Source organism: Magallana gigas, chromosome 4, assembly GCF_963853765.1.
Source record: "Magallana gigas chromosome 4, xbMagGiga1.1, whole genome shotgun sequence".
In the NCBI taxonomy this organism is placed as follows: domain Eukaryota; kingdom Metazoa; phylum Mollusca; class Bivalvia; order Ostreida; family Ostreidae; genus Magallana; species Magallana gigas.
Genome location: NC_088856.1, coordinates 28277583 through 28284808, shown reverse-complemented (window position 1 = coordinate 28284808; position 7226 = coordinate 28277583). Strand labels below are relative to the sequence as shown.

At 33.2% G+C, this 7226-nt stretch overlaps 1 protein-coding gene across 1 annotated transcript in view; it reads left to right on the top strand.

Moving 5' to 3' along the window:
• The first annotated feature begins 3284 nt into the window (after window positions 1-3284).
• Window positions 3285-7226, top strand: part of LOC105317263 (plexin-A2) — a 91030-nt gene continuing 87088 nt past the window's right edge. The window contains exon 1 of the mRNA XM_066081864.1: window positions 3285-3456. The gene's annotated coding sequence lies outside the window, so the exon portion shown is untranslated. The remainder of the gene's footprint in view (window positions 3457-7226) is intronic.

The following is a 7226-nucleotide window of genomic DNA, read 5'->3' as shown; positions in this document are numbered from 1 at the left end:
GTACGCATTATTCACGTTGGAATTCTCATATTATTAAACGCTTTATTGATCTAGAAATTGCACTCAGTTTGCATTAACTCGTACGAAAGATTTTATTTATGTTAGGTTGTACTGTGTGTATAATAGAGCATATAATAATCATTGCATGGCACCCGATGTTAGATATTTTCTGAAAAAACACATAATAAAATATATACCCTGTACGTTTATTAGGTAGACGGTATAATGAGAAACATAATCGTATATTGAGAGTATAATGAAAAAAAAAATATAACGTCATGTGCCCGTAAATATGTTTTAATTCTGGATAATTTTTGAAACAGTTAATGTGATTACCCTAAAAATTGTATCATGCTTCACTCAGCACGTCACAATTTCATCCGGCAGTTCTTTGTAGCGCAGTGTATACAGCTTCATTCAACTGACCCGCAGGTCTGAGTTCGAATACAGCAGGAAAAAATGATTAATTTTAAAAGTTGGGCCCCCCCCCCCATTTTTTTTTTTTTTTTTTTTTTTACATTTTCTGACATTCTAACGCTAAAATAACGGCTTATGCCAGAACAATCATTATCCTTTACATTATGAACTTTGATATGGGCTGGTATATGCGTAACTTGTAACCCAAATGTGTGAAGGACCCTTAAAAATACGGACTTTAATCAAGCCCCTAAGCATAGCAGTAAAAACAGATATAAGAGTACATGTAATTATGTAGCCACGGTGTTTGAGTGAATGAATGGATGTTGTTGATGTATCACTGTTTTCATTTTTTGTGGACTAATGGATATAATGTATTATTTTGCTCATTTTTTTTTTGTGGGTGGAGGGTTAGTGCGGGCGTTTTTTGTTGTTGTTGTTTTTTTGTTTTTTTTTTTTTGGGGGGTGGGTGGGTGGTAGTTTTATGGGTTGTTTCATTTTTGGGGCTTGTTTGTTTGCATAGTCTATTATTTTTATTTATTTGTTTTGTTTTTAGCTAGTTTTTGTTTTTGGTATGGGTGGCTGGTTTTTTTTCTGGAGGTGGGGGTGGGGGGGGGGGGGGGGGGGCTTAAAATGCTAACTTGAATGGTCGCAATTTAATTGTTCTTACAAATTAATAGCAAGAAGCTAATATAGAGCTCACAATGCTCTGATATTTACTCGTTATGTTTATAATTTTGTCAAAAATACTTACAAAAGTCACAAGTTTCAGTTGTTAACAAATTGAAAACATGAAAATCGTTAGTATATGCATCTATAGGTCCTAAAGGTGTGGGTTATCAACGGAACATTTTCAGCAAGCTTTAATTGCATATATGTGGCTTCATTAAATTGGGATGATCAATTTTAATCCCTATAATTTTACATCGTACATGTACATCCACATAATACTGAGTCACATAAAGAACGCATATTGAGAAGTTTTAGTATACATATCCGAATGTTTACTGAAAAACTCAAGAGATTATAATTCTAGAAAGCATTCATATAAACGGCTTCCATATTCATGTTCAAATTTCTAAAAATAGGTTCGGTGACAATTGAATATACATGCTTGCATATCATTTACTATTTTCTTCCAGTGCAATGTTATGATTAATCTCATGCGCGCATGATGAGTTGTAAGGGGTTTAAGATGAAATCTACTGATGCATTGCAAATTCCTTCTATAACGTCAACAGGGAATTTGATCAGTCAACATGTATGCGTATACATGTTATTGTATATCAGGTACATTTAACACTTGAAAATATGTGTAATGAAGATAATAGGGCGTTAAAAAATTTACTAGTCATAATTTCACGTCTTTCATGTTGAACTATAATTATACAGACTCCTTTATAAAAAGAGAAGAATAACATGTATAATGTTTGCAAGTTTGAAATGTACTTATAATTTACATGTGACGGTCGACTGGTCAGACCAGTGAGTATTTAGCACCTGACTATAGAGATTCACGGACCGAGGTTCGAATTATTATTTTTCCCTTCGCCTTAATTAATAATCAATGACCAATTTAATTATATTACTTTTTTTTTTTAAATCTAAAACTTTCCATGCAATCAATTCATGAGGCATTATGTGCAATCTGGATATATATCTAGCATGCATTTGCACGCATATGTTTGCAAAGAAGTTAAAGATCGACCGTTTTTATGTTCATAAGGTCATTCGCATTGCATAGGCGTCGGAACCGGGGGGGGGGGGGGGGCTTTTTTTTGGGCCAAGTTATACATAACCATTACCAAAGTCTTTTTTTTTTCTCACTTTTAGCATGTCAAGATATTTGATAAGTCTAGCCCTTCAACCCCCCCCCCCCCCATCTTCAATTTGCTTCTGATGCCACTGCATTGTACTTGTATAGTATACAATAACATGCATGTATAACTATATATAGTAGAACTCAACTTTTAAAGTATAATTCGACTTTGAAATTCGGGTTCCACCACCTGCTAATCTCTCTCTCTCTCTCTCTCTCTCTCTCTCTCTCTCTGTATAATTGCACATGTATAATTCTAAAGTCTACACAAAGCTGCAGATTATAAAGTCGCGTCAGTTCATTCACAAACTTTGGTCGACAACCTTTCCACAGTTCCACATGACTCCGGCGGATCTCCCATTGGCCCACGATACAACAAATAATCTCAACGACCTACAATCGCGCTACCTCTCATAACGACAAAATTCGTTATTGCAGATGAATAAGTTTAACATACATATAATTGCATAATGTTACGTTGTCCCGAGTATATAGATAGATCTAAGCCTGAATCGGAACAGCTATACAGTCTGCCTGTCTGTTTGATATAGAGCTCCAAACTTTGTTATCAGTTAGATATCAAAACGCTCTGGATAATTGTGCACTTGTTCCTTCCTGTTATACCCTCCATTTCAGAGGGAATCGCTCGGAAAGATAATTTTCTACACGTGCTTTTAAAACGCAAGCTCTTTTTTTTATTATAAGTGGAGAAGAAGAAAAAAACATTGGGTGTTTTTGAAATCTCACGAAGTGCATGTAAGATAAGGGTGTTTCTGTTGATTTAGAGTTAGATATTTTTACGATTCATAAAGCTTTTGAATGAGCGAACATTCCATGCATCGATTTTTAACTTTCACTGCAATATTTTTGCCAGAATTTGGATCCGCCATTTTGGCGGGAACGAGTGATCTTTTACGACTTTTATCAGTGCAAAAATTGTGTCTGTTCAATATAAGCCGCCCATCGTTTTTGAAAAAAAATTAAAAAGAGCAATCTGAGATGAAATGATGAAGTTTTCTTTTCCTCGAAACAATAACGCCACATAAAATATTTTCGGTTAGGAGATAAAGCTTCATAGGGGGCGCTATCAAACGGTGAAGGAAAGGCATTTTGTCGGTAATGTGTTTTTCCAGATCACAACAAGGAAGAATAAACCGGAATTCATTTGCCACAATGCGTTGAAATCCGATGTCATTAATCCGTTCGTCAGTTTGTACGAGGTATGCTTATTTATTCAAATCAAATCCCACTTAATATTGAATCGACATAACTTCGAAAACTACATATTGTAACCTACTTTCACTTTCACAATGGTTTATTTAATATTTTTGCAGTTTTTCTTGTCCCACATTTCATTTAATGACTGAAGTGTCTAACGAAAGTAGTTGTGTATATTTTACTATTGAGTTATTACATACTATTTTAGACATAGTGATATTGTGTTTAATGGTACTAATAAGTAATTTAAAAAGTGAAAGTTGACTGAGGTTAACTCTTCTTCCAGTGTTACTGTCTTCATAGGCGTGACGAAAATCTACTTCGTTATCCGTGGGAATAAATTAACGTCATTTTGATTTACGATGTTGACAAATTTTCTACCTGTGTTGGTTTTGTTGCAATGTTTTGTTTGATATTTTTGTGTATGGGTGATGATAGCTAGTGTGTGCATATGAAATCATTCTGAGCATTTTTTTCTATAGATCTAGTTCTTTTTTATAAATAGAGATTTAAACTTTACATTTTAAAGTGGATCACTAGTCAAAAGGTAATCTGTTATGCGTAAGAAAGCTTTTAAAAAAAATGTGACTTCATCTTTTGACTCTTAGTAGAAACAGTTAGGGGCATTATATAGAACACTGGGGGTTGTTGTAAATATAAGAGCATGCAAAAAGTGGAGTATTGTTTTTTCATTTACTCTGAATTACATAAACCATTCTATTTTTATTTTAATTGTTTGTTGTTGATAGTATATTTCTTGTTCAACTTATACTGAGCTTGCACTTATTCAGAGTGTGCTAAAAATCAACATTGAAACATTTTCCAAACGCACTGGCATCTGCTAATATTTATTGACAACGTTACATGAGGCCCTGATAGTAAGATTGAAGTTTAGGACCCTGTAAAAACGGGACACTGAATATGCTATAGCCACATACAGTCAATAAATTTACAAGTTATGCCATCATCCCAAAATCGTGGGTCTTAATTGAGGCCACTTGTGGCTGAAAAACAAGAGGGATAAGGACCCCTGGTGTTGTGACGATGAAGTTAGAATGACAATCATCTTTAGCAGAACTAATTGCTATTTTTTTGCCCAAATTATGCTTTATTAGTCTAAATATAATATCAATATTTCTGGATTTATTGATTGTTTAAAGCAATATGAGCTGTATTATTTAGAATTTTATATTGCTGCAAAAACCTGCTGGTATGATAAGTTTGCGTATAGCTTAAACTTTTATGATAAATAAGACTTGAAAAAACATTATTATTTTTGTCAGAAGAAATATTTCTCTTCTAAGGAATATATAGCAGATCAATTTTGTACAGCCTGTGTCAGGACGACAATAATTCAATTTTGCTCCAGTTAAGGCTTCTCAACGACTTTTCCCACAAAAATATGACAAACAGAAATTTAAAAGCCATGATATTTTTTGTCATTTTAGTAGAAAATAACATTTTTGTTAAAAAAAAAAATCAACAAGAAAATTGCAGTTCATATTGCTTTAAAGGGTTTTTATGAAAAAAAATTAAATCTTGTAGTACAATCACAGTATTTGACGTATTATACTACATTTATATATCTATAGTTTCCTTCCCCTTTAATAACTCAAAGTTGAAATGTAACTTTATGATAATACTAATAATCGATTGTCATTTGTGCCTCAAAGACTTTGCCGTTAGTAAATTCTTACAGTATGAAGTTTATGCAGTTTCTTATTTAACTTGTGTCAACAGTTTACAGTTGTTGACTGGGGTCGAGGGCAACAGTTGATCTGTCGGACCGGCTTGCAAACAGTTGCCAGCAGCCTTCGGCCTTGGGCAGTTTGCGAGCGGATCCGACAGATCAACTGTTGCCCGAGACACAGTCAACAACTGTTTTGTTATACCCCTTCTAATCAATAACACGTTTTCACGGAATGTGATGTCACCGGTCAACAGTATATAAATAGTGCCGGTTTGGGAGGGAAACAGTTGAAATTGACACCCCGATAAAACCATTGTCATGAACTGCGTCTTAACCAATCAGATTTCAGTATTTAACATGAAAGTATAACAATCTTTTTTAACAGTCGATTTTAACAGTTCCAATCTAACAGTTCCAGTCCAACAGTCAAAATGCTGGACTTTTTTTTTGTATAGAGTTATATAGTAACTGTTTATCAGGGGTATAACAATACTTTTTGCTATTTGTCTTCAGATTTTGCAGAAAAGAATTTTTTTAAGAATTAAAATGCATGTACTATGCATTATTTGAATTTGAAAATAATTTTCATAATTACAGACAACCCCATTATTTACAAATTTATACAGTCTCAGACATGTGTATAAAGCTCTGGAATCATCGATCGAAATGTACTGCTTAGAATGAGATATATATATAGAACATGATAATAATTATCTTCAAGATGCTTTTTCCTGTGAATTAAGGAAGATTGATAACCAATTATAATATTTACATCTAGCAAGTATTATTCCCTCTATTTCTTACGGAAACATATAGTTAATTCATAGCTCTATAGAAACAGCAAGACTGAAATCTACACACCCCATTTATCGATTGGTCAAAATCTACAGTGGCTGAAACTGACAAGAAAATGACAGGACAGATATCGACACGCCCTGTTTATCGATTGGTCCAAACCTATAGCGACCGAGGAAAAATCACGGACTGCACGAAATAATCATGACAATGTCAGACTCAAAGTCTCACAGGAGACGATTTGGCTGTTTCTTTTAGCTAACTTACTCACATACATCAACAGTAATTTAGTGAATTTTACGTACTTTTCCTAATCAATTTATCGATTAGCTTAAAGAAAGATGTTAACATAAACAATGAAATGCTTTCTTTGATGATTCATTCGGGTTATGAAGGTAGTGATCATTGCAGAAAAAATGTACATAACCCGCTAACGCGGGTCATGTATTTTTTCTGCAATGTCACTACCTTCATATCCTGAATGAATCACCAAAGAAAGCATTTAATTGTTTAAATAATCACCAGCCATATGTGTTAAAAATGCAAACTTTTGTACTATATGTATATTTAATATATGCATAATATGTACAAACTTGCTATAGGTTAAATAATTCTTGGAGATCATCATCAGGTTTATTTTTTTCTTCCCCTATAGTTTTCATCTTTGTCAACTGCTTTCTTAATTGTGGAAAAAAGGCTTATGTTTAGCAGTTTTGCATGTAATGGAAGATATACATGTACATAGTATATTCACAGGCACCTGATTTTTTATCAATCATTCACCTATTACATGGAAGTCAAATATTAAAAAATTCTACATCTACTATAAATAAATATCTGATAGTGTATTTATATATAGTAGGGGTAGAATTTTTCAATATTTGACTTATTAAGCGACTGATTGATAAAAATTCAGGTGCCTGTGGTATATTCTAGGGGACGTTAAAAAGAGTGTGTGTGACAAAATGATCCTTGTTTACATTGCAGACAATATAATTGTTGATAGCAGTAATTATCTGAGCCAAAATGGAATTGCATTTCCAATTAAATTTGAACTTGTTTTCAATAGTTTTTAAATAAGTAAATGATAAAAATATGAAAATTACAATGTACTTTTATGTACGTTATAAACACTGTTCTCATGGAAAAAGTTGTTCGAGAAGGTCACCTCATTATTCCGTATTGTGCATTAGATACTAAGGATATTAATATTTTGGAAATGATTTATACACTATAATACGGCATGATATTGATCAATTAATTGCTTTTCTCAAAGGAAAACTGGAA